At 37.5% G+C, this 27,491-nt stretch overlaps 1 protein-coding gene and 1 long non-coding RNA gene across 36 annotated transcripts in view; one reads left to right on the top strand and one right to left on the bottom strand.

The window, feature by feature from the left end:
• The window catches only part of ZBTB20 (zinc finger and BTB domain containing 20), a 781,647-nt gene that overhangs the window by 206,185 nt on the left and 547,971 nt on the right, over positions 1-27,491 (bottom strand). The window lies entirely within an intron of this gene.
• On the top strand, positions 759-26,610 carry LOC144305496 (uncharacterized). Its single transcript, XR_013372510.1, has 3 exons — positions 759-955; positions 24,121-24,180; positions 26,458-26,610. It is a non-coding gene; the product is annotated as an uncharacterized LOC144305496 (long non-coding RNA).

The following is a 27,491-nucleotide window of genomic DNA, read 5'->3' as shown; positions in this document are numbered from 1 at the left end:
TCAACAGGGCCAAGGTTACAAAATGCTGCTGTAGGCCCTTTGTTTCTATTGGGTGAACTTGGGAGTACAATCTTCCATATATTTGAGAGGAGGTTGAGTGCTAGAGGAAGCAACCAAAAGTGCGTTCTTGCTTCATTCTCCTTCCTTCTTCCCAACAGAACTGCTCCAGCCTACGTAAGGCACACTGGGAGATAGTCATTTTGCCTTTAGCCCCCCACCGGGTCAATAGCAGTTGCTGGGGAAACCACCTGAAAAAGTCTGTCCCTATAACAGTAGTGAATAATTTTATAGTTTATTGGTAATTTTCCCTGAGTCTACCTAAGGTTATATCTTAACTTCAGTAAAATTAGCTTGTTTACAGATTAGTCATGTATCTCTAAGAATAAGAAATGTCGCCCTCTCCTAATTCAACCAGTTTATCCATGTCCGGTCAGAAGCTATATGCATCAGTCTAGCTTTACTCATGATCAATTAGCTCAACTTCACAAATTCCAACAAAACCCAATAATGTGCCTGTAGAAAGACTGGGTTTATAGTATTTCCTCTGCTCCCTTCCTTGCCCTGCATATTAAAATATTACTATCTGATTCCAGTTTCAATGGGGAAACTTCCATGGTGCCAAAGGAGTGCATGTGCCGATTTCCCCACTATGATGGTTGCTCCAGTAATCTTGGTATTGTGGCATGTGTCCCAGTTACCATAGAGACTGCATACACTAACAGTGTAGCATTAAGATTGGTGGGGAAGACACATTTCACAGAAGCTTTTTTGGAGGGATAAAGATAAGACACAAGAAAGAAAGTGAGACTGCCAATAAAGAGGCACAGCAAAGAGAAGTCCCTGACAATCATAGATTCTAGAAATTCAGGACAACAGAGATGGCAACTACTACTATATAACCAACATACATTTTCCATTCAAAGGCTGCCTCTATTGGGAAAATTCCAAGTATGAGGTGAGAGAACACATACAAAATATTTTAAAATTAAAAGGTAAATAAATGAACCTACTAAAGTATAGAGGTGACAAAAGTGGTATGGCCAGAAAACTTATTTAAATAATTCAAGTCAAGAAAAAAATAAGTAATCTAAGCTCAATAAAATTGGAAGTTATATTTCTGTAGGATGGCTGACTTACAGAGAGGCTGGCCCTCAGGGAGTAACTTAAGTTCTGAGTGCCTCTGGTTCCTTTACTGCAAATGGAAAGAAAAAAAAAAAATAAAGATGACCTCCCTCTCATTTGTTTACAGAGATCTCCTTAAATATCCCAATGGTTTGTGTTATGACACATGAATATGCCCCTTGCCAGTCAAAGAAAATATGACAAAAACTCTTAGAGACAGGGTAAATTAGGGGACATTGTTCATGATGTAAATAGGCTTATTCTATAGTTTCTTAAAATAATGAGAGCTTAGAGTTCACTAATGGTGGGATCTTATGTATGAGCTTTCTCTCTGCATTCAATTTTGAGGTGTTTTGTTACAGAGATCACGCAAATATCAATGTAAAGGGTTCAAGTGTTTAATTAGAGATGTTTTTAAATAAATAGAAGGCTGGGGATAGGATGTGGGCTGGTGTAGGGGATGTATGAGAAAGCATATAAGAGGAAATTAGTCTAGGAAAATGTCAGATAAGTGATTAGAAGTTCCTTGATGTCCAGGTCACATCTAGCAATGTTTTATCACACATACTTCACACTGCTATGTCCACTGCCCACTGGATACCTATGATTCCCAGTTTTAATGATCATCAATATGTTAATGTCTCTCAAATCAGGAGCTTGAGCCATTAGTTCTCTCCTGACCTCTAGCTCTCTATATCAAAAGACCTACTGGACAATTCCAATCGGATATCTCAACATGGCCAAAGTTGAATCATCCTCTTCTTCAAAGTTTCTCTTCTTATGTTCCTTATGTGAGCAAATAGCATTACCAATCACCCATCTGCCCAAGCCCCATACCTGAGAACCATCTGTTGCTTTTTCATCACCCCTCAAATAATCACCAGATTTGTAATTCTAATGCAATTTCTTTTAATAACTGAGGGAGGCTTTTGTGCATAGAGAGCGATATTTACAGTTAATTGGGTTTAAAACTATTATGTGTGTGTGTATACTTCTCTGTACATGTGTACTAGACTCTCTTGGTCTAGTAATTTCAGTATAAAATAAGAAGAAAAAAAACTTTCCGGAAGGATGAGGTCACTAGGTAGAAAATTTGGAACTTCAAACTATTTCAACTGTCAGTCAGGCAATTGGAAGAATGAGAGTTAGGGCCTGATCTGGGAATATCTTCTGGAATGATTCTAACAAGGTCACCAGTGGATACACTGAACGTCTTCACAGTAACTCTAACAATGAGGGATTCTCCGTCTATGTCCTACAAAGGGACTTTCGCAACTCACGTCTTCTAAGTTCAACTTGTTTCACACTTACCCACTTCTTTCACAATCACTTTCCACTTTATAGCCTGATAAAGATAGGCAGTATTTTGTTTTCCCCATCAACCAGGCTTCTTCATTCTAGTGACCTTTTACTTATGGATGTTTCTCACTTTTCTAGGTCTCCTGTTCCCATTGTACCACATTAACTCAGGCCTCTGTTATCTGTCACTTGTGATATTTTAGCAGTCCACTGTACTATGTTCTCTTATATTACGGAGCCTTTGCACAACTCGCTACCTGTGTCTAGAATGCTCATATTCCCTGATAAACATTTACCAAATGAAAAAAAAAAATAAGTACTTTAGATGTTGCTGCTTTGGGTGCTGAACAGAAATAGTGGCTTATCTAATATTCTGGATAAACCTGAAAAAAGTGCACTTACTTTCAAAATTAATTTTGAAGAATCTAAAAATTTTGCCATGGAGAATCAAGGGGCCCATGCCACGATATTAAGTTTTGCATTTAATAAAAACACCTGCAAAGTCAGGGAAAGAAGCACTCATTCTTTTTTCATTCTTCCAGCAAATATTTACTGAACACCTTTATACACCAGGTACTGTTCTAGACACTGGGGATTTCTTAAAGTATAAAACAGACGAAAACCTCAAAAACCATACAACAAAACCCAGCAATCGTTGGGCTTACATTCCATGGCAGGGGGAAGTAAATAAGCGAATAAAACATACATCTAAAGGGAGTAAATGCTGTGAAAAGAAATGAAGCAAAGTGGGGGGCAGGGAGTACATTTTTAAATATGGTGGTTATGAAAGACATTCTTAGAAATGAAAATTGAACAAAGACCTGAGGGTGGTGAGTAAATAAGACTTATCTGGGAAAAGCATTACAGGCAGAGAAGAAAGCTGGTGCAAAGGCCCTGAAGTGAAATCATATATGATAGGTATGGAAAGCAAAAAGGTCAAGGAAGCTTGAGAGGAGTGAATGAGAGATCAAGTGTTGAAGGACACAAGTTAATATGGTAAACAATGTGTATGGCGTTTTGGACTACCATAAAGGCTTTAGCTTTTCCTTTGAGTAGACAGGGGCCATTGGAGACTTCTGAGCAGAGGAGTGACATGGTCTGAGTTACATTACATACATTACAAAGAAGCACTCTGGCTACTGTTTTGTGAGTAGACTATAAGTGGCAAGGCCAGAAGCAGGGAAGATAATTAGGAGGCTATCAAATAATCCAGGCAAGAGATGGTGGTAGCTTGAATCAAGGTAGTAGTGGTGGTGAGGATAAGAAGTGGTAAGATTCTGAATGTGTTTTGGAGGTAGAACTGCAGAATTAATTGATAAATTGAATTTGTGCCAGAAATAAAAAGCTAGGAGAGAAATAAAAACTTTGACTTGGAGGATGGAGGATGGAGGTGCTATTTACTAAGATGGGGAAAACCATATTTGCTGAATACAATGAATAATTCCATTGGGGGGATATTGGGTACCCGATGTCCATTAGGCTCACAGTGGAGGTGTTGAGTAGACTGTTAGATATGTGACCCTAGAATTCAGGGTAAAGGCCTGGACCAGAGGTATGAACTTGAACTATAACCTGGGGTGTGACTCTGAAGGAAGTGAATGGAGATAAAGAAGAGAGGAGGTTCAAGGACTGAGCTCTAGGACCCTCGGTGTTTACATGTTGCAGAGATGAGAATATACTAGCAAAGGAGACTGAGAAAGAATGGCCTGTAAGATGGGGAAAAAGTCAAATGAGTGTGGGGGACTGAAAGCCTGCCAAGTGAAGAAAGTGTTTTAATGGTAAAAGAAGAAGGAACCATGGAAAACAATGCTGGCAGGTGGGAAAAAACAAAGACTGAATTAGTTCATGGATTTGGCAACATGGAAGTTGCTGGTGAATCTTAATGGTGGGTGCAGGTGCTAATTAGAGTCAAGAGAGAATTAGAGTAGAAGTGGAGAATGTCAGTAGTGATGATAAGCATTTCTCAAGAACCTTGGCTTATAGCGGGAATCAAAGATATGGGGTAGCAGCTGGCAGGGTGTGGGGGCTTAAAAAAGGGTCTTTTTTAGAATGAGAGAACTTACAACATGTTCGTATGCTATATAGGGAGTATTTGGAAGATAGGGGGAAATTGGTAAAATGAGAGAGAGGGGAGGTTTTTCGGGAGCACTGTTTATGAATATGTGAGCGGGGTGGGGACTGAAGGCACAGCGAGGGGTGTGCTGAGACAGGAGCGCACAGGGTTTGTCCATAGTTATAGGGGAGAAGGCAGTGTGTGGGCATGCATGCAGATGGGAGGGTAGGTGTGCTGGAGAGCCAGCGTTCATACAAGTTCTTTTTTGACTGTTTCTATTTTCTCCATGAAGTAGGAAGGAGGGTCATAAGTTGAGAGTGAGAATAGGGAAGGAATTGTTGGAAGTCTGAGAGAGGAAAAGAGATGAAATGCTCTTGTAGGATATGGAGAAGGACAATATTAGTGCAGGGCAGCACTAAGAACCTCTTGGAGTGATCGAGAGTTTACAGGGAGAGTCATCAGTTTACTTCTATGCTTTTCCCCAGCCACAGTCAGCTGGCATGCAGGCCTACAACAGGCATGGAGTTGCATACGATCACTATGATTAGGATTTGCCAGGAGAGGACAGTGAAGCAAGAGAAGGTCAAGGAAGTTAAGGCGTGTGCAAGAAAAAGATTACAGTCATTGTCCAAAGAATCTAAACTATACAAGGAAGTGAGAATACGAGGGGTTAAGGGTAGAGCTGATGAATGAAAGGTCCCTGTGTGTTCTGGAGTTGTTGCAGTAAGGGGAGCTGCGAAAATATTAGGTGGTGGTTGAAGAGTGGGATGCTTGAAATTGAGATCGTGGAAAAGTTGTCATTATCACTAATGAAAAGGTCAAAAATGTAACCACAGAAGTGAAAAGCTACAGTAGGGTGGAGGGCAGATGATGAGACAATCAAGGAATTGAAATGCAAGGTATTGGGAGGATTATGTATTTAAACACAGACACTGGCCTCACTTTACCATCCTACCTGTTTCTCCTTACGCTCCTGCTCAAACCATCCATCTCCACTCACCAGGGGTGTTTTATAGCTTCCCTCAAGCACTCTGTTGATTTCCGTCCTGACAATTGCATCACATTTCTCCCTGTTTTTAATGTCAGTTCTCCACACACCGATTCAAGTCTCAGCTTGGGGCTCATCTCCTGGATGGCTTTTCCACAATTACTCTAAGGCCGGCTGATTTCTCTCTTCCAGAAAATTCTGCTATGCCTAATAACATCAGCTGCCTTATCTTTTCTAATTGTTGCAGGTGTGTCAGTTTTATCTTTTCACTTTGAACAGAGGTTTGTTTTTGGCTCAGGGTCCTGACTTATATCTATAGTACACTCCCTAATGACTAACATAATGTAGGACAGATAATGGATGTTCAAAAAAATACCATGGTTGCATTGGATAGTTTCACTGGCTTCTCTCTTCCTCAACTGACAAACTTGACTCCTGTCCCATCTTTTATTCTGCTTTTACCTAAATCTGACTATTCTTCCTGCTATATAGATATTGTGTTTGAGACCAGGCCCTCTGTCCACCACAGAGAATTCTACAGCCTTGCGCTGCAATTTCCATAACTAAATCATTGTCTTTGCCATTATTGTTCATGGAGTCTCTTGGCAATTTTAGTATATTCAGGACATAGCTGCCAAGATCATCTTTCTTCTTGGTTGATTTGATTCTTTTTTTTTTTTTTTTTAATCCTTGCAATTCTTTTTCATCAAATTTTATGTATCCCCTTGGGGTTTATTTTTCCTTGGCTCCATCCTTGGACTGGTTCTCCTCCACTTTTTTTTTTAGTATGTTGGGTCCCTGCTTTTCACTTGATTTGCCCTTTGTCTCATTTGAGGGATCAGCTTTCACACCTTCTTTCAAACCACCCTGTATATTTAGAATAGTTTCTCAAATAATATAAAATTTATAATATTTATGAATAAATGACACAATGCCAAGATATGCTGTCTCTTCTTTCAAATAACATCTGAAGATGCACCTGCACCACTGAGTTCTATATTTAAGATATTGAATAAGTATCATTCATCCATCTGTTTTCATTCTGTCTTGCATTTTTCAGGACCTGCTTAAGAGTTGTATTGTGAGGTCTTTGAGGCTAGAGCCTGTCTGGCATAGTTCACAAACTGGCCTTTGCTCTATATATTCATGCTTCTTTGACAAATAATAAATAATAATAATAGCCCACTGTGCATTTTTACATTCCACTCATAAGTCCCTGGAAAAAGGAAAACTAATAAACAGGGATTATAATAGAAACACTGAGACAAAACTAACCTCTTACCAGGTTTTGCTACAGTAACATAGACTTCTATAGACCGATATTCTAATAAATAATTACCTACTTAAGTCATTTGTAAATTGTTCCTTTGCCAACATTATGTATCATATCAAATGCCTATGTGGTTTATAGGACAGGGAAAAACAAGTAGAACATTACAGCTATGTGGGGGATCGGAGCAAAAGCAGCAAAATAAGAGGTTTACTCTGCTGGGTGCACAGTTTGTCAGAATTAGTCTCACAAGTAGAACTACTTGACAGAAAATGTGCCTGCTCTCCAGCTTCCCTCTCCCCTCCCCTCTTCCTTCAGCACTCCACAGCTTTTTTCAATAATGGAAGACTGACTTCCTTCCTTCTTTCCTTCCTTCCTTCCTTCTTTCTTTCCTTCCTTCCTCCTTTCCTCCCTCCCTCTTTCCTTCCCTCTCTCCTCTTTCCCTTCCCTTCCTTTCCCTCCCCTTCCCTCCCCTTCCTCCTCTGCTCTCTCTTGTCTTTCTCTCTCTCAATCTCTTCTTTCTTAAATTTTAGGTGGGAAGTATATAACTTCATGTGAAAAATCTGTTTTCCTGTGGATATAACAAATGTTCTGCTTGAAGCTGCTCTATGAAAATGGCAGTATGTCTAAGGAAAAAAAGAGAGGACTGTGCCTAATGGCTGGAGCGCCTCCCTATTTACCTGTGGATGAGCTCAGTCTTCAAGTGAAAACCAAAATGTGCCGATCGCCTTGTTACTGCAGTGGCCACTAGATGGCAGGTCCAAAAATCTGACTGGAGCCTCACAAAAGGGCAAATCTTACATGGGAAATAGAATGTTTCTGGCATATAGTCTGGTATTGGTTTATCAAAGAGCCTCTTCTCTTTGCCAAACATTGGGTGGATAAGACAATATCCACATTACTTCACAGGGAAGCCTTTTAACAGCAAGGTCTGTCATCACAATACTCACAAACCCTCGTCATTAATCCTGAATGTGCCACGTGATTCCTTATTGGAGGAGGAGCACATTAGTGTTCACATTTTCCAACCCAGATACAGCTGGATCTTGAGCCTTCCATCAACAAACATTTTCAGATCTAGTGTTTATAAATGTTCCGCTGTATTTCATTATCTAATGGTCTTTGTAATACCTTGCCATAATCTCAAAGGTATAAAAAGTAAGTATCTAACTAACCTGCCTCTGTAGAGACACATGGAGAAGACCATCAAACAGGCTGGGTGGGCAAAACACATGTCTGTACTCTGTACCATACTTAATATCTATTTACCAGTAGATCCAATTGAGTGTTTTGTATCTCTGTGTATACCTATCTGCATCTATACCTGTATCTATAGCTTCTTTTTTCTTTAAAGATTTTATTTATTTATTTATTCAATAAAGAGAAAATGAGTGGTAGGGGGAGCGAGAGAGAATCTTAAGCAGACTCTATGCTGAGCATGGAGCCTGACTTGGGGATCTATCCCATAACCTCGACAATTGGACGTTTAACTGACTGAGCCACCCAGGAGCCCCTATATCTATGTTTTCTATAACAGAGACTTACAATATATTCATGTTGTTTTTTAAAAAAAAGAATGTTTATATATAAGAGACGTATTATTTAATAGAAAAATAATTAAGACTCATGATTGAAACTGACATGAATAAATTTAGGACAAATTCTTTGTTGTACTTTGTATCATTTCCATTTTTTTTGCACTGAAAGAGGGGGCTTCAAGAAGTGGATCTTATGAGACCATAAAAGAAGTCAGTCTGAGGCGAATTATTATGCAGATAGATTGAATCCCTCCCTCCATAGTTTTCTTTATCTTTTTTTTTTTTTTTTTTTGTTAGCAGATTGTCCTGATATAAATGATTTTACTACATGGACACTGAGCACTTTTCTTTATCTTTTAATTAAAGAACTGACCTTATGGTTTTTAAAAGTAAAGAATCACAAGTCTGAGATAATTTATCATTCTCATTTAAGAAAATATGTTCTAAAGTCAATTGTATTTTTGTACAAAAGCTGTGACATGCATTCTGATATACATTTAAGCATTGATGCCAATTAAAATTTTATAACAATGAAAGCAACACAAACTCAATTATAGCCATCTGACTAACTAACCACTAACCTCTGGTTTCCTCTTTCTTTTAAAATTTAGGTGAAAGACTAACATTAAGCATGCTGATTGCATCTACACTTGCTCTTATATTTGGACTGTTAAATACCTACACGAGACATGAGAAGAATAGGACATATACACTGGCCTTCAGAATTAAAAAAAAAAAAAAAGATTTTTTTTCATAAGAAGTAAATATGGACTATCCTGATTATCATAGAAGAGATTTTACGTCAGCACTAGCTGACTTCCTTGAGCTTGGCAGTAGAATTTAAAATACGATGACAGAAAAAAAATTATGATGAGGCTCCATGGTTATTTCTACATAATTGTGGTGACTGGAATTTAACCCTTGTTCCTCTCCTACAAAAATGCTACAACTTGTACCTTCCTCATAGAAAGAGCTCTGGAAGGTCAGCTGAGGCCTGGGTTCTACCCTGGTTTCGACAATGCCTCCCAGGGTGAGGCCCGGATGGCATGAGCTCCCTGGGCTCTTCTTTCTTACCTCTGAAATGAGGTAGGGAATTAAGGGAATTAAGGAGAAAGCCTGTGATTCCTCTCTGTTTTAACGTTTACATTCCAGTGAGGTAAATTAGTATGCATTGGAGATTTTTTTCCCTCTGAAATAGATGAATTCTCTTAGATGAGAGAAGAGTGTCATCAGGGAGCTTATATTGAAAGCTAACATGTCCCTACCACCATTGAGGACCCTACCCATGGAGGTGAGGTTAGAACAGCTCCTTCCTTCAACCCTCCCTTTTCCCCTTCTGTATCACTCTTCTGTGGATTCCCCCCATTGCATGTTAAGTCTAAATCCCAACCTTGGGAACCTCCCTGAGCTCAGGCATGAAAAAAGCCCTTTGCTTTTCCACTTGGCATATAGCTCAACTCCATTTCCCAGCCCTCTCTGCAGATGGCTATAGCCTTGTGACCAAATTCTGGCCAGTGGGATGTCAGTAGACATGACATGAGCTGCTCCTGCCCTGGTCCCAAAACATTCCTTTGCCATGATTGCTCTTTCTCTTATGAGTGTTCTGACTGGAAGTCACACCCAAGGTGACCTTGGAAACTGAGTGAAGATGACAGAACTTCTGTCAACCTGGTTCCTTGGCCAGTCTCTACATGAGCAAAAGAGAAACTTCTATTAGGTTAAGCCACGAAGATTTGGAGGTTTATGTGTTATAAAAACCAATATCACCTTAACTAAGAACTCCCCTAAACCAGAGATTGGCTTTCTCTCCAAGATACTTTATTTGTTTCTTTGACCAAGAAACGAATTTTCACAATGTAATGAATTCCTCACTGGTGTGTAAGATCTTCAAGGACAGTACATGTTTTATTTACTTTCTCATCCTCCACAGAACTGTAGTTGAAAAAACGTTGAATACAACATAACTGGTTTGGAAATTATATAAGGTGGTTAAAAAAAAATTCTAGCTTTTTGTCTTGTCCTATTTAGGTAGCAGGTAGGGATGGTGGGTTTTTCTGGCATTGAAATGTTACTATGATATCCACAGCCTTTTAATGCATCTTGTGGACTACCTTCCTACGAACTGTGCTCCCAAAATAAAGTGCACATTAAATATTTTGAAAAGTTAAAGCAACACCAAAGGGAGGGATAAGTGAAGAGATAAATTGAGAAATATGAGAACTAAGGGATTTAAAAAAAAATGCCATAAGTTCTATGGGGCTTCTACTACCACTACCACTAATGAAATTATTTGCCTTAAACTATTACCTCAAATAAAGCACTGTATGTTTGGTACCTTACTCTCAGTGTCAGTATTAACCTCTTTTGAGCCAAATTCCTTAGACATTTTCTGTTTTATATTTAGTTGGTCTCACCACAGGCCCTCTCTGCAGCACCTCACCCTTGGTTTCCTCAATATTGGCCTCGTTTTCCCACTCTCTGTCACTGACAGTCCTCTCTCGTCTTTTCTTTGGCTCCACTTTCTTGTCCATTCGTTGAGTACTAGAATTTTTTTCTATTCTGCACTGAGTTTTCTCCTCACAACTTCTAGAATCACATCATCTAGTCTTTTATGGCTTCACCTACTACTTCCTGACAAGTAACTCCCAAATTTCTGCCTCCAGTGCAGCACTTTCTCTGGAGCTCCAGACGTGTTGTCTATGGTCCCTGGATATTTTGAGAAAATCTAAACATCTTGCAGCCATCTTAAATACAAGTCCCAAATCAAAAGCATCACTTGCCTTTCTTGGCAAATCTCTTCTTTTTCCTCCCCTGCTATCTCTCTTGGCAGATGACATCAAGTTAGACACTTTAAACTTTCCTTATCCTTCTCTTCTGCCCCTTATCTAAATTAGCTACTTAAGTACTAAATCCTAATAGTGACTTTATGGTTCTTTTGAGACTTTTAGCCTAGGTTTGAGGACTGGAGAGAGTTGAAGGCCAATTAAAAATTGGACTTCTTTTACCTCAATGTCAGAGACTTGCTACTATAAATTTCTTCACACAAACACATAGAAAATCCCAGAAGTATGGAAAGACAAAAAGAAGATTTTCAGACCCTTCCATTATACCTGAGGTATACTAGAAACCAGCAGAGAAGCACAAGAGTAAACATTATCACGTTCCATTTCTCAAAACTGGGACTGCTTTGAAATGAAACTGAATCAACGAAAGGAAGGATTTTTGCAGAAGTGACAGGAGCTTTTTGCTCATCACCATTCTTTCAGTGACCTTGGCAAAAAAAGAGTTTGAAGAATGTCCCTGAGGGCTAAACCTACACAACCTCTAGGCTCAAGATTTTCATTCATTCCTGGATCTAACTATAATAAAAGCTCGCAATTATTTTAAGTGTTAGGTTTTCCATTGACATTCAAATGAGATTTCCTTTCATCTAATCAGTTGCTTTGATTTCTTGGTCCTAAAATTCATTCTTCAATGTTTTCCACAATTCTTCAACATCAGTAATAACTTTCTATAGCAACTGCGGTCCTTTTTCTTTCCCTGGTGATGTATTTATCATCTATTACACAAACCTCCTCTTTGCTTCCTCCCTTTGCACCACCAGCTCTAACATCTTAAATTTTCATTTGACATACTGCTTACCTAAATTATTTCATGTGTGTTCCCATCCATGGAAATTCATTTTTGTGTGACATAAATCCCTACCCTATTCTATTTCACAGTAATAAAACTTTATACTGAATTGCCAAAGAGATAGGTAACCAAGCACGCAGTTTAAATTAAGTGCAAGATACACATGTTTGAATATTCTGCTCTCTGTCTAAGATGTGTAGAGACAGGTCCTGTTTGTGTCTGAGCATTCTGTCTTCTGACTCAAACTGTTGGAGTTAAATCATGTAAAAACAGTTTTTTTTTTTTTTTACTTTGATTCAAAAGTAACTTCAGCTATGCAAAAAAAAAAAAACACAGTAAAGAAATAATATGTGTATTAAAAAAATCTCTTCTAAATAATGATTACAGTTGGTTTCAGTCTATGAAAGATGCTCCATGACTTGAGCACATGCCAGTGAAATTAAAACTCTTCCAGGGTTGGCACTATCATTGATTGTTGTCCTTCAGTGCCTTTAATGGTTTCTAGTCCTTGTCCATGTTAACCTTTGCTAGTTGTTGTAGCCATGGTAAATATCCTATTTATTGGATTTTATTAGCATTTCAAATTTTGACATTTGGAAAAGCACAATCCTCCTTCTTTTTCATCTTGTCATTTTTAATGTATAAGTGTCCAGCCTTTTTCCAATTTCAAGTTTCTCTTTCCTAGCTTCAAGAGATTATAATTTTGGAAAGTCAGAATTACTTTGTTAGTCTGTGGCCAGAACATTTCAATTCCATACAACAAAATTTCAGTCAGAGGCATCATTCATATGATGTAAGCATCAATGTTTACTTCTGGTGCAACTGTTTGGCATTTTTGGCAAAATAAGTTTTGGTCGAATCACCTACTGATTTATGTTGATTCTCCACCATTTGTGGTGATATGCTAGTTATGTTGCTAGACATTTGCAAAGCACTGTAAAGTGTTCAAAGTGCTGCTGCAAAGTTCTTATTTGACTCCCAGCATACATTGTGGCTAAGCAATCAGACAGCACACCCATTTTATAGATAAAGAAACACAGGAACAAAGAATATTATTCTGGAGCATGCACGGTAAACAACCAAGGCCAGAACAAACTCCTATTCCTGTGTTCTTTCCTCTACATCATATGACCATTATTTACTTATTCTTGCTTTTCAAATATCCAACCATCATGCTCTCCTCTGCCCTGCACTAGTATCACTCCTGTCATATTTATTTGATCTCTTTCTAGACTGTATCCACCCTTCTGGTTCACACAGTCCTCACTTAGAGCTACTCGAGGACAATGTTGCATCCATGCCTGTATCTCGAAGGCTCTGGTGAGATCCTACTACGTGTTTGCTGAGTGGCTCTGAGCTATAAGTGTTCATCTTCTCTTGGTCCTAAACTGTTTTCGACCCACGCTTTTTAAGAAAATGCTGTAAACGTTCACACTATTTGAGAGGGAGGCATTTCATCCATGTCTTGAGGAGAAGAATGGAAAATCAGGGGAGTGAATAGCTTATTTGAGAGTATCCAGTGAGTTTGTGACAGAGACCTACAGAAAGGCAAAAACGAAGCCAGGGCTCTTCATGCTCAGGCTGTCTCTGTGCCACAGTCAAAGGCACTGGGACTCAGAAGACTGGGAAGGCTGTGTGAGCAGCATGGACAGTGTTGCCACATCCCTGGTACAGGCTACGATTATTTAAAAGAACTGTGGTAAACTGGACATTTTGTTCCTTTCTAATTTATCTGTGTTCCTGTAGCCATGTCTCCACTTCTAAACACTAATCACTTCTCTAGGTGAGCTTAAGTACCTAATTATTAAGAGCCCTCCAAATTTCTAGTGCCATCTTCAATACAGTTAGTGCCCTTTCTGTCCCATTTGCCCCCTGTGCTTGGTACGGAATCAGAACAGCAAATATCCCTAATGAGGAATCATGATACAGGATTAAATTTACAAATTAAGCAATTCCTTTAGTTTTTTTATGTCAATTCCTTTCATCTTGGAATCCCCACCCTCCATTTGCTTAAAATGCATCCTACTGTGAAACTGAAAAAAAACAAAAAACAATGCTGTTATGACAATTCAAAGAGAAATACTGAAACCTAGAAGAGACTCTTGTCACCTGTAAGCACTTGCATATAGCATCAGATAACCTAGGCTTCCAGGGAATGGTAGGACAATACATTAGCAGATTTAACATTAATCTCCAGAATCCCAGATTTATTTCCTGTCCAGGTTAAGTGCTCTTTTGATTATTATAGCAAAAAATAATACAAAAAATCGATTACAACCATTAATGGAGGCTTAAAATATTAACTTCCATAGCTTTAACCCAATATCTATAATTAAATGCAAAAAAGCTAAGTTAATGCAATGTTAAGGTTGAGCTTCTAATTGCACAAAAGTCATGAAATTTAAAATTAAGGTGTCTAGTGCCACTCTCTGTCAGTTCTACAACATTCCTCACATGATTTTTTACAATATATGTTTAACTTAAATGTGTCAGTGATGGAGTTCCTTGGAAAGAATATAAAACACAATAGATTAGAACTGAACTTGTAGATGTCTGCTTAGAGTTTTATGTAACCAACAACACTGGGAAAGTGCAATTATTTTAAAATTATGATGCCCCATTTGAGTGATTATCATATTCCTGTTTAGGAATTTACCCATTTCCCTTACAAATCCTTTAACTTTCACTTCTGATTACAAACTAGCTATTCCCTGGTGAAGGAAAGAGAATTTATATTTAAAAAACAAACAAAACAACCTGTGGGTTGTGATAGTATACATGTGCCAATTCTTTCAACACATGACAAAAGGTATTCATGTGGGACTATTATTTAAGAAGAATAAGTAACTCAGACTACTCAGGTTTATGGGTACATCTAATAGAATAAACAAAGGCTCTAGAGATGGGTAGATAGGGATTCAAATCCTTTAATGCTACTTACCAGCCAAGGTGACTTTGAGCAAGTTACAAGAGTAATCATACCCACTTTGTAGGGTGATTATGAAGATGAAATGAAGTAATATATGTGAGACAGGCTTTGCAAAGCTCTCTTGGAGTTTATAGCACCATAGCAACTATTACCATTAAAGAATGAATAACCATAATTTAACTATCATGTAGCTATCCATAGGTACTTTTGAAACACAAAACAATGATCATCGAAAATTCATTTTATTAAAAGGTTCATAGAATTCTTTTTCATAATAGTTTCCTAAGGTTAAGTATGTGTCTACGGCTTATTATTGAGTGTCCAGATATGTTCAGTACATAATGCATCGAGGTATGTCAGCTACTTCTGAAGGCAGGTGAGTGAAATGAATTCTTGAATACTGGACTGCCATGCCCAACATTTTCTTCAAATTTTATGAAACATTTGTGTTTAAATAGAGAATATGCCGGGGAAATTCTAGTCCAACATGCAATTTCGACAGAAAGTTATAAATCATAAATATAAGGGCTTAAAGCTAAAGTGCCACCTCAACCAAAACAATAATAAAAACTCCTAAGTGCATTCTGGCAGGAATAAATACAAGCAGCAAAGCCTGTTGTGGACGGTGCAGAGCCCAGGAAGGTAACCAAGTGAGTAAACAGCTAAGGCAGGATTATCCTCATTTGGGAGGAATCCATTCCAGACAGGAATTAAAGGGGAGGGGGTTCAGGAGGGAGAATGGAGGTTGGGGGGAAGGGCTTTTGCATCTGAAAGCAGCTAAGTTATCCTGTGGAATGAAAAGGAAATTTGTTTTTCCCTGTCAACAGTAATCTTGTTTGAGGTCTAGCAGACTGGTACACAAAAGATACATGTGTTCCACCTACTTGGTTTCTCTCCTTTGGCAGTGAGGTACACAGGCAGGGTTTCGGGCGAATCAGACCCACTCAGAATAACATAGCCAAATTCCCTTCCAAAGGTATAAATACTGATTCTTCAATAGCTTTATTCAACAGACAGATAACTTATTGCATAGTTCCTGGCACATTCACAGCCAGGATTTGCTCCTGGGAGTACTACAATGCAAAAAAAAAAAGGGGGGGGGAGTGGTTTAAATGAAAGGCAGAGATAGCTATACTGAAACTGTGAATCACAACTTGATAACAATGATTGAAACCAAAAAATCTCACATACATACAGTACCCAGAAAAACATAAATAACCAATAATTTCCGAGTCCTATTGGCTTTTCCAATGTAAATAAATGGTGTAGATGAGATTTTTGAATGGAAGAATAGGGTGAAGAATTGGATCGGTGAGGTCAGCATCACGTATCATCTCTGACTACCTATGGTCCAAGTTGCCATTCTTCTTGGCACTTGATTTTCTAGACAACATGTAGTAAATTCACTATAAAACCTTTAGGTGATATAAATCCTATTAGAAAATGGGCTGTTTCCAGAATAACCCAAGGACTATGGCTATCTACACCCAAGACATATTTCCCAAGCTTTTTAACAACATCAGCATATATTTATAATAATACACTTTATACTTTTAAGACCAAGACTAAAGGTAAGGTTTCAATGGTCATAAAAACAGAAATGAAAGTAATAACTATTTTCCAAGAAAGAAAACAGTTCTCTGTTTATAATAGCTTAACTCAAAAGTCTTTTGAGGTCTTTTTCTTTAGAGATTTTCTTTTTTTTTTCTTTAGAGATTTTCATGCAAAATTTACCTTTAAGAGTAAGCATGACAAGTCTCAGAAAATAGATAAATATTGTTAATTTAAATACCTCCTTCTTATTCCAGGAAATCTTACAAAACTAAATGACAAATGAATTAGATGCAATTCATTCATTAATTCAGCAACTATTTATTGAGCACCTACTATGTCTGGCACCAGGTAAGGCAGTGAATAAGAGAGTCCAGGTTTCCGCTCTCACAGATAGTGTCATAAAATGGTTAACTCATGGCCAAAAAGGCCTTTCCATATACCCTCAGAAAGACAGTCATTCTTTGGGACCAAGATATAAAATTTAATTCTCATTCTTTTTTAACCCTAACATAAAATTATATTCCCTGAAGCAACCCATGCATGGCCATCAGATTTTATTAGGTGGGCTAAAATAATCAGAAGAAGACTTCCTTACATATCAGTTGACCCCACGGGACCTCTAGAGAGTCTGTTAAATTTTCTAATGAAGAATGTTTGAAATCTGTAATATTGATGGCTTCTCTCCTTTCCTGATTCATTGATAAATCTCAAACACTGGGCTGGCACAAACCAGAGCAAAATAGTACATTTTGCACAGTGTAAAGTGGTGGGTGTGGATGTTTTGGGAGCCAGTCAGTCTCTGGCAGCTGACTGAGTCACACTTGTGCTTTGTTGCCCACTTACATCTTCAGAGAGCAGCTTGGGTGGGGATGCTCGTCAGATGTGCTCATTTAAGGACAAACCCATCTGATATGATAACAACGTTTGGCAAGCTTCCTCTACCAAATTGTGAACCTGCCCCCTACTGCCTCTGAGAACTACTGCTTGTCTGGGAAACCTAAGACCTTTGATGTTCTTCACAGAGTAGAACACATTCAAGGCCTCCCAACTCAACACCCTGCCTAACGGTCCTGAGTGCTTTACCTGTTCCTCCAACATTTTTAAGCTCCTGGTCTGGACCAGGAGATTATGGATGTGCAGCAAGTCTTTCTACAACATACAACTATTTTTAATCATAACTGAAGAATCCAAATGTCTTAATGAGATCTAATGGTCACATATTTCATTAAGAAGCCAGCAGCAAACATTTGTTTGCTGCTGTAGAAGTTTTTTTTTATGCAGAGTTCTGTATCATACTTAAGAAAATGTTCTCTACTTCCGTAAGAGGCCTATAGTCTTGCTGAGAATGAGGAAATGACATAATGTATACAGGAAAAACGGCTTTCAGATTAACATAAAAATGAGTGTGCACAAAATATATAAAGTCTTTAGGGTAATCAATTGATAAAAAAATGTGGAAGGGAGTGGTGGATAGGATATGTTTACTGAAGTGAGAGAGAAGAGCATCCTATAGTGGAAAGAGCATAAACAAAGGGAAGTGGGAAAGAGTGAATCCCCCCAACATGCTAAAGCAGGGTAATGAACAGAAGGGTCACTGCAGGTGCATGGAGATAGATAAGGGACTGACTCATGTCCCTCTGGAGGTCCAACTGGAGCCCTTGGTCATTCTACGTTAGAGGAAACAGAAGATGATGGGGACCTTGGAGTTTGGGAAGAAAAAGAGGACAAGGTGAATAACTCGTAAGAGAGGAACTGTAGAGCCAGATGAGGAATTTGGGTTTTAATTTATAGGTAGAGTGAAACAGTGTAGGTTCCTGGGTCAAGAAGCGAGATGAGGAAAATGATGGTGGGAACAATTATTTTAGGTGCTTAAAGGTTTTATGAAAACATCATGAAGGAAGGATGACCTATTTCTAAATTCAGAAAGGAGATAAGGGCCATCCTTCCCAAGGCCCACTGTGAAGTCTTGGCAATGAAAAGAAAGAGGCCAACTGAAGAGGTATTGTTGAAGGGGAAATTGACAGAATTTTGGGATTCACTGAATGGGAAGGGAGGAGCAAGAAAAGAGACTTTTGGAGTGATCCTAGTGCTAGGGCCTAAGGACAGTAACTGGGAAAGAAAATGGATGGCTGGAGTGGAAGATGCTTTGGGCAGTGACTGGATATTCACATGGTATGTGTGTAAACTACAGACACGCAGGTCAGAGTTAGGAGTAATGCCTCATTTTCCCTAATTTTATGTAACAACTTACAATTTTCATTAAATTACCCTATTCTTTACTAAATAAGTATTTATTAAGTGCCTATACTATATGTAAGGACTATATGTAAGGTTTACAAGATGATGATACTTAAGGTTTACAGTAAAGAGATTCAAAAGTCCCACCATTATGGAAAATGGTTTAAGCCTAATTGCAATGTTATTTAAAGGGTGCATTTTCATTTTTTATATTATTTTCTATTGTTTGTAATTCTTAAGCCAAAGACATAGTAGTGCTTTAATTGATGACAGATGTGCCATCTCAGGACAGTTTATAAGCAAGTAATTTTTCTTAGGGTACTTGGCTATCTTTTTTTTTCAAATATCTTTTATGCATTTACATGAAACCAGTGAATAAGGTGCCTTTACAGCAGGTTTAAATTTATATGCAGACCAGTCCTGATCAAAAACCATGTGGTTCCCTGGAAGGGATATATGTGTATGTGCATGGTCTATGCCTCACTCAGATTTTGGGCTTATTGCCATGGAATCAGAACTGCTGTCACTTACATTGTGGATTCCTGCTTGTTTGGGGGTGAGAGGAGAAAGGAAAATTCATGCTTATTTTGCACAGAGCACTGTGCAGGAATCTAATGGCTTTGCTTCTCTTTATCCTTTACTTGGTATGATGAAAACTTATGGGAAGTCTACCTACAGTACTGATCTCTTATATCAACTCACTTTTCTTACGCAGCTGATACCTAAGGAAGTAGAAAGTTCCAGGAGATCAGTTAATCTCAAAATAGAGTTCATCTACAAGTGCACCAAGAGGAAACCAAGTTTTAAAAAATGGCTAGATTAGTCCTTCAACAATAATATAAAGCAAAAAAAAAGCACAGAAAATGTTTGCAGGAATCACACTTCTTCATAATTATTAAGATCTGAAACTTACTTTGAAGAAAATCAGTCATGGACAAGAGAATCACTTCTTCACAGAAGTTAAAGGGAAGAGTACCCAAAGAAATAAATGAACATATGAAAACCTCTTAATATACCAAGGCACTACTATATTTATTTCTGACCTTTGGCTACTGAGAAAATATGACGAATGATGATTCTATAATATTCTATATAATGGCAGAGGTTCCTCTTATTCAAGGAAACAAAAAAGAAATTTCACTAAATATCTATCCAACCAAAGAGAATTTTGCATTGATTTTAGATAGTCTAGTTCCCCAGTGCTTATAACGAAGGTACAAATAATACCTTTTCTTAAGCATGCCACCTGTGTGTTAGCGTGTTAAATATTTTCTTTAAGAGGGAGTCACTGCTAATTTTGTAGGGTATGATCTCATCAAGTGGGACAATTATATACAAAAATTCTTCTATCAGTCCTATATTTCTACCTACTTTACTAGAGTATTATCGAAATAATGGCAAAATCCTGCTAAATATTCAACGTGTATCTTCACTGCTAAATTTTTCCACCATGGTACTATTACTAGTACCACCATGGCTCCTCGTATCTTAAATCCATGCAGTATAATCCATTCTCTTCTACAGCATCGTTTCCTTTTTGTAAACAGAAATTTGGCTTTCACACAGCAATTTCCACCAAACTATAAAAGTGCTAATGATGCCCGATTTAGGACATAAACAATTTACTGCTGTCCTCCTTTGAGCCTTCTCTTTTTTCATTTCTCTAATCATCATACTAAGAATATTCTTTCCTAGAAAGCTGTGGGCAGGGTTGATTCCATAACGAGTTACAAGTTGATTATTTTTAATTTTTATTTTTTTCATTGATGCTTATATTAGACTTTGGTGAACCTGTAAGTTAAGCAATGACTTCTAACTTGACATTTTTCTTGTTTGAGTGATGGATCCTAACTATTCCATTTCTATTATTTTTGCTTTAATCACCGTGCTTCCACCATTTTCCCAACATAGAATGTTCTTTCTACTTCTATATATCTTCTTTAATTATTTTTCCCTCACTTATCACATTCAATCTTATTTTTCTTACACAATTAAAATATTTCCTGAGTACATTTTGGTTCAGTGGTTAGTTGTATTTACATCATTATTCCATAGTTTGGTTGATGACTTGCAAAGAGCATATACATTTATCAAACTGATTCACACTCACTGCAAATGGATTGAAATCCAAATTGCAAGTCGATTTGTTTAAAGCTTTGTGTAAGCATCATACCAGACAAGTCTGACATTCTTCAATTTTATTTCCTCTTCATTTATGGAGGAAATCTTGAAGACAAATATGTTGTTTTAGCTTTCTAGTTTTTTGTTTTGTTTTTTCGTTGTCTTTAAAGGCTTTCATTCATTCTTTAGGAAGAAAATGATAATTTAAAAATTTTTTTTGGTCCCATTCTTAATCTCTTAATTCCCTTCCAGTTCATATATTTGTTCTCCTTTTTAAAAGACATAATTTATGAGTTATCTTTTGAACATATGAAGTCTTAAGATGATTTTTTAAAAGAGGATCTGGAGTAAAAGATGCCTGAGCATCTGAAACAAAGAGAGCTTGTAGACTCACAAGGATTAAAAATTATTTTTATTGTCTAATTTTGAGTTTAAAGACATTCTTATTTATCAGTCTATCTTATTAGTAATATGGGAAATTCTCAAGAAAAATTTCTGCTTCTAATGAAAGAGATTCAATTTGTTATAATATTTATAATACAATTTTTAAATATAATAATATTTATTGAGAATCTCCTCTAAGACTTTATATAAAGTAGTTATTTCACCTGAAGAATCATACCTTGCAGAAGGAGTAGAGAAATTACAGAAAATGATGCAAATTAAGTACTAAGTTTCATAAAAGAAGCACCAAAATGTTGTTAAGGGGTCTTTGTAGGAAGAATGACTTTTGCTACAGAGAGAGCTGAAGAGACGTAGGCCAAAAACTTCATAAAGGTAGTGGCGTTTGAGATGGGTCTGAAGGATAGATAACATTTGACACAGAGGAATGAAGATGGGGTGTATACCAACAATCAAGTAAAGAGTGTGAGACCAAAAGTGGGCTATTCAGAAAAAGAAAATGCTCTTCTATGGAAACCATAGATAATATTTTGGATTCTATTCTTAAAGACTATTCTAAGCAAAGTTGCCATTTATCTCATGGTTTTCAGGGGACAATGTTCTTCCAGCCCCTAAGGTATGCTACTTTTGAAGTCAGAAAGGTTGTAAATAGATGTAACAATGTGACTAGACAAGCCTTCGTTTGCCCAGATGTTTTTGTAAACTTTTCAATATGGTCTTCAAGAACTACAGTTCACAGAACTTTTATTATTTTAGAACACTTTTCATTCTATAAAAAAATGGAAACTCATATGCAGCTAAAAACATGGACATTCTAGATACCTGGGTATCTATTTACTATTATAGCTTAACCATATCTCCTTATTATTTTGTCTCTAGCTAAAGTTCTCTGGGACTAGACATCAAGGATTATCAAATCTCATCCAAAAAGATCATGAAGTTTAAGGACAGTGGTGCCTTTTTGAAGTTTTACTTGACTCCTTCTGTTTTTTAATTTCTTTTAGTTATTCACTAATGAACTCTACACTACAACCATTGAAATAATAGAAAAGTTACAGAGACTCAAGTAAATAGTCCTATGGCCAGTTTCCAAATAGCCCGAAATTAATGGAGGAAATGGTTAAAGTCAAAAGAGTTTTTTCTCTGACATGGATTTCTAAACAATATAATTATGGTTCACTCCATGGTTATGAGCTTTAGGAGCTCCCACAAAAAAGTCTTTGCTGCAGATGTGGCCACTGGCTGCACTACCAGACCATTTGATCCATGTTTGTAGTTGTTTCAAAACACACACACACACACACACACACACACACACATTTACATACAATCTCCTTGGGTTTGGTAGAGTAAGACAAAGCTAGGCACAAAGGCCAAGTATTTCAATATGGTCTTTCTCTATTTGCCCTCAAGACAGAAGCTTAGGAGTTTAATACATGTGAAGATGGTGCTATTGCTTTGTATTAGCTTTTTGCCCTCAGAATGATTGTTTTCAATAACACTGTTTAATATAAACAGAAAATTAGTCCAAGTTGGACAACTGTTATTGGGTTACCTCAAGATGTGTTCTCAAGATAGCTTCAAAAATTTACCTTCTTTGTTCCAAATTATTTCATGGGACAGTTATATGGTATCTTGTCAATAAAACAACTGGGAGCAATGCCTCATGTTCAGTTGGGCATTTAGACTCAAGAAGCAATCCAGTGAAGACTTTACCATAGGACTGCCAAAACAACTGGCTCTTAGTGACACGTAAAAGACTTTAAGAGCTCTACTGTATTGTATTCTATATAGATGTATGATGTGGTGTGCAAAGTATTAACACTTTATGAGCACAGTAGCTCAACTTTGATCAATTTCTGGCAGGTACATTAAGTTATTTTGTAGGAAAAATATAACAGATTAAAGCATAATTTAACTTTACTTTTTCCAAACATGTAATCTCTTCTTACCATCCTTCTTAAAGTGTTTCTTTGATATTTGGCAGATCAGTGAAAACAGAATTTTGTGTTTGATTATGTGTACATTTACTACAAATATACCGGGCTTCCTTTTTTCTTATGCTATTAGAAATGGATTCTAGCTTTCCTAACCCAACCTTACTGTGAGGCTGGTCAAATTTATTTAAATACCATAAATTCACAGTATAACTTGTTTGGTACATTCCTTCTTCCTATAGTTTGAAAATGTGCTGTTCAGCACTGAAATGACTCAAATATAAAAAGATTTTATTTCAAGAGAAGCACAGAGTCCATCATCAATTAACTTTGCCCTAATGGAATTAATACAGTGTACAAGTTCAGGAATGGGTAGATGAGAAGAGGAAGGGAGAATGAAACTTATTCACTCCCTTGCTAGGTTCTGCAAAATAGCTTCCTTATTCCCATAATGTGACATTTCTCTTCCTTATTTCTAGCACAAAGTCACTAGCCTTAAAAATCTTCTACATAGAGGTTTGTGTCTTCCCGTCTTTATAAAAACATAAAGATGAGCTTGCTAGAAAAAGATGTTTTCTGCTAAACTGTAGTATCAGATTGAACAGTTACCAAGCACAATTTTGAGGAGGTAGTCATAACTTCATACTACCTTTCTATCCCAGTCTGCTTCACAGATTTGAGGATGGGGGTCACAGCTAGCTTATCCCTTTGGGTTAGAAAGCCTTTCCAGATGAGGTCATCATTTTCATTACTCTGTTTCTTTCTCTCTCACTAGAGTGTCTTTCTAGAGGCAACCGAGGACCTCTTTAGTGAAATATTGAAGGCAGGGGATGCCTGGAATGATTAAAAGAAACAAAGCTTTCCCATAGCACTTGTCCTTTTCTCTGTAAGGAGATGAGGTAATATATAATCTCCTTCCTATATTACTACCACAAGGGCAATTTGTGGGAGGAAGAGATGGATTTCTGGGAGTGAAATCCTACGGCCTAGCCAGGGCTATTTTCAGAAGGGCTTATCTTCAATACCCTCATTTCAGAATTGGTCTCTCTGCTCAGAGCAGTACCTGGAGCAGCACTGAGAAACCCCTATCCTCAAGGTAAGAATGAGAGTCGATTCCTTGCTGTTGAAATATCTGATGAAGAAAAAGGAAGATAAAAAAAAAAAAACAACACAAGAGATTCTGCTAATAAAAGGTGATGCATAAGAATAAATGTCAAATCTTTCTGCTATTTCTCACGTGGTTTGTGTGTGACACCTCTATTTGATCTTTTGCTCTGCAGTTCCCACCGCCTGACCACCTACACATGTAATCTGGACAGACAGCTAGATTGCTTATATATAAATTAAATAGCCTCAAGTGCCAGCAGACCTCTGCATCTTTTTAATACCCCAATAACTGCTTCAAGTAGGAACAGTTACAGAGAACCTTACTGTAGGACATGGAATTCGCACTTGCCAAAGAAATCACTGCACGTGTAAATTAGAAACTAATCATCACTTCCTCTCTGGATACAGTGGCAGCTTTGCCTCAGAGTTTATGTTGAAATATACATTTTTATGAAATATTTCTCACTGTAGTCAGCATCAATTTAGGAGTATCAAACACTGAATCCCAGTTCTAGCACACCAGAAAACCAGAGAGGGAACAACTGAAAAAAGGGAATTGACAAAGGCCTGGACTTTTCTTACACTTTAAGGAGCTAATTGTATTTGTAAATGCCTAGTTAAAAGCCTGACAATTGTCAGTGACAACTGTCACTGCCAGGCTATTCCTGGGTTTCTTCATCATATATTTTTCCCCAAAGTCTCTCGTAGAACTGAAGGGCTTCCAGAGATGAAAATGAACTTGACAATCATGTTGCAACTCAAACAGATACTGATTCTTTTCGTCACTTTTTAATTCATTGCAGATGGTGTAAATGGGATGTTTACTGGCTGGCAGGTAATGAGTCTTGTTGTAGATAATAGTGATGGACGGAATCTCATGCCTGTTGACAGCCTAGCATCTCAGCAGCTGTATATGGCTATCACCCATTGCTTGGCAGCACATACAATATCGTGACAGGATGCAAAGTCAAGTCCATTTCCCCCAATAGAAAAGATGATTGGTACACCTGAATCTCACTGGGTCACATACGAGTTGCTCTGATTTCATCCTCACTGTCCACATGAGTAGACAGTCTAAGATGTGATCTAATGTCTACTGCTCTAAAAGGAAAATGTAATCTGTTTAAACATCCAAACACTCCTCTTCCCAGGTACTGCCATTCATCACAACTGTCAGTGCTTCTGTGGAAGAGTAATGACCCTCAGGCATGGGATAATGCTCCATAGGGGCCTTATGAATGCCACTGCCAAGCGCAGAAATTGATCGGTTTTCAGTGGGGCTGGTATGTGCATCATGAAAGACCTGCACTTACTCACTAAATTACAAGTGGCTGTTTACCCCTTATACAATAAAGCCTGGGTTAGGGAGCCACAGACCCTGCTGATTTTAATTGTCCCAAACATGTGAGCACTAGATTTGGACCCGTCAGTGAGATAGATTTAAACAGCTTGAAACTGAAGTTAGATCAGAGTCATTCAAAAATATGTTGGAAGATAACACAGGTATTGTTGCCTTCCACTCCTCTGCTTTTCCTTTTTTTATCCTCTCTCAATGGAAGGTAACAACACCCCACCATCCAATATAAACACAATTTAAAAAAAAAAAACAGAATAAGCATGCCAGTGAGAAGTTAACTGTTTCCTACCTGTGGGTTTCCCTCTACTTCTGGATTTGTTCACACATTGCTTCTACAAAGTAGGATAAAGATGAACAGTTACGTAATATGAACTCATTATTTTCAAAGTATCTCCCACAAGTCTTGTTTCCTCACTAACCTATGTGGGCCTTTTTCTTTCAATCCTCCCTACCCTCTCAATCTCAACTGCATTTACTATCAAATCTTGTTGCAAGATAGGCTATCTTGCATTCTATAGACTATTCGTACCTTGGTAAATGCTCTATCACTATGAAAGCTTCATCCAAAATATCTCTCTTCCTCAGCTCTCATTCTTTTGAAACCTAGATATTCTCTTGTGATCTCGCTTGATCCTATCTCCCTCATTCTAGTAGTAGTACTACCTCTTCAGGGCTTTTAGATTCTAGAAAGGGCACCATATTTTTCATATTTCTGTGATGTGATTTCCTAATACATTTTTGACTTCTAATTTCTGTTCTATCTTTTTTTGTTGACAACCTTAATAGTATTAAACCCTTAATCAGTACAGTTTAATTTTTAGTAAATAAGTTTTGAAAGTCCTGCTATTTTATTAGATCCTATTTATTAGTCCTGCTATTTTATAGATTTTTATGCTTTTCCTTTTTTAGGGTGCAAAACAGAGACAGCGAAAACCGAAGAGAAAATAAATGGTACCCTTCAGGATGTAGCATCTATATTAACTCACAAAACATTGGTTGGTCTTGCCTGGGGAATTTTTTTCCAATCTGTATGAGTGGAATGGCTCAAGATAAATAAATGAAAGGAACCAAATCTTTTTTCTCACATTGACTCATTCCATTTTTATGAAAATTTACCAAGTAATGAATCACTCTTATGAAATCCTTACAGTTTGGGGAGCTTTCGTACTTGGGAGATCTCTGTTCCCTTGGCAGTTCAGGGTTATGCCCAACTTAACTATACTTTGGGTGTTCACAAAATTCTGCTTATTAATATCTCTAATGATGAGACTTAGACACTTTCTTGGGAAGAGAAACTCCCAATTAGAGAGATCTTAATAATTAATGAAATATACCAATGAGATAATGAAATTGGGAGCTCTCAGTTATACTGCCAGAGATGGAGAAATTTTTTTGAGAATTAGGAATATGCTAGAAGACAATAAAAAAGATCAGATAGTGAACTGAGCAAAATGACCTTTGATGTAAAGCGTCAGCTAGAAATGTCAATCCAATTCAGGACTGGATACAAAGGGACATTGTGTTGCTGAGCAGAGAGGTATTAAGTTACCTGATTATCTTCTCTGGAAGAATGCATTATGGTTTAGACACTTTTATTACCTGAAAGATGTAGACAAATCAGGGAAGATTAACAACCAGTTTTATTAGGAGGTAGCAGATGAGCTGGCGTGAATAGTACTGGTTGTTAAGAGTTCTGTATTCTCTTCTCAGCTTTGATATTCTCTCACGTGGGAATAGTCATTCTTGAAATTTAGATAGGATAATTTATATTCTGTTCCCCAGAGAAAGGGCAGTTTGGGAACTGGAGGGAGGGAAGGGTTTAAAATAGCATAAAGACCTGAGATGGCAAAAGGGCAGGAAATTCTATTACAGGATTTCAACTTTAATTAAAACAACAACAGCAAACAACAACAGCAATAACCATGTTAAGCCTCCACTTAACA

This window comes from Canis aureus, chromosome 35 (genome assembly GCF_053574225.1).
Source record: "Canis aureus isolate CA01 chromosome 35, VMU_Caureus_v.1.0, whole genome shotgun sequence".
Taxonomy (NCBI): domain Eukaryota; kingdom Metazoa; phylum Chordata; class Mammalia; order Carnivora; family Canidae; genus Canis; species Canis aureus.
The sequence above is the reverse complement of the archived record's forward strand: the minus strand, read 5'-3'. Positions and strand labels throughout refer to the sequence as shown.